The sequence below is a fragment of the Mus pahari genome, chromosome X (assembly GCF_900095145.1).
Source record: "Mus pahari chromosome X, PAHARI_EIJ_v1.1, whole genome shotgun sequence".
In the NCBI taxonomy this organism is placed as follows: domain Eukaryota; kingdom Metazoa; phylum Chordata; class Mammalia; order Rodentia; family Muridae; genus Mus; species Mus pahari.
In genome coordinates this window covers 77,432,105-77,433,292 of record NC_034613.1, presented here as the reverse complement: position 1 = coordinate 77,433,292, position 1,188 = coordinate 77,432,105, and the positions used below count along the sequence as shown (strand labels likewise).

At 40.8% G+C, this 1,188-nt stretch overlaps 1 pseudogene; it reads right to left on the bottom strand.

The window, feature by feature from the left end:
• Nucleotides 1-356: 356 nt before the first annotated feature.
• LOC110314387 overlaps nt 357-1,188 on the bottom strand; it is a 59,883-nt pseudogene continuing 59,051 nt past the window's right edge.

Sequence of the window (1,188 nt, the reverse complement as noted above, 5' to 3'; positions counted from 1 at the left end):
CATTCAGAAATGATGCACCTCATGGGACTGGAAGCCCTAGGGAGTTTAGAAATCAGGTGGGGTAGGGGGTGGGGACATCCACATGGAGGGGGTATGGGATGTGGAAGAGTCGGAGGGTGGATGGGGGAGAAAAGAATATGGAGTGTAATTAACTAACTAACTAAATGAATAAATAAATAAATTATAAAAATATTAATTATTTTTTGGATTGTTCTTTTAAAAAAAAGAAAGAACGTGTCAAAATATCTGTAGTCAATCAGACCCAGATTAACTATTCCAAGAACTGGCAAGGCTCTAGCAACAGTCACCCAGGTAGTGGATGAAGGTCTACCTCCTCAATAGCTTCTCCTCTGTAATCACTTTGATTTGGTATCCTTGATTTCAGTGTCCTGATTACTGAAGGAGTTTTAGATCTTTACTATTTCAGCTGCACAGAAATGTTTGAAAGATTTTGTGGCTACTCACAGAGCTAGAGGAATTGAGTCTATTCTCTGGCATCTGGCTCCTTAAATCAGCTCTGCACATGTAGATGAGCTTGGCTTTTTCTGACCCACAGGGTTTAAACAAATATTGGAACAGGAACATATTATCTCTCCCCTTAACTACAGGTGACCAGTCATGTTCTACAGAGGTGAATAAGAGGTCACAGTCTCCCATGGGTAAATTAGTCCTCCAGGTCCTCAACAGGGCATAGTCCTTAAAAGTTGGAGCACCATGCTGTTTTGGAAATAATGGTAGATTTCAGTCTGGCTATCCAGGATTCCAATCACCTTTAAGTCCAGCAGGTCCATAACCCAAAAGTGGTACTCCTTCAGAAGAAGCTTTAAGATCTTCTTGGTTACAGCAGGAACGTAAATTTTTGACTTCGAAAGACTTAATGGAGGTCCTACACATACCATTTTATAGGACAGCTCACCCTGTTCTATAAAGTGGGATAGCTGACCGAGCCTTGGAACTTCTCTTTTATGTCTTAAAACAGGCCATTTACACAGACACATCCTCGAAGATGTGCCTGTAGTAAGTAAGTTGATCAGTGTAAGGAGCTTCAACTCTTTCTCAGTGTAAGAGCTGTGGGATCACTAACTCAAAACATCCAGGAAATCCAGGACACAATGAGAAGACCAAACCTACAGATAATAGGAGTAGATGAGAATGAAGATTATCAACTTAAAGGGCCAGCAAATATCT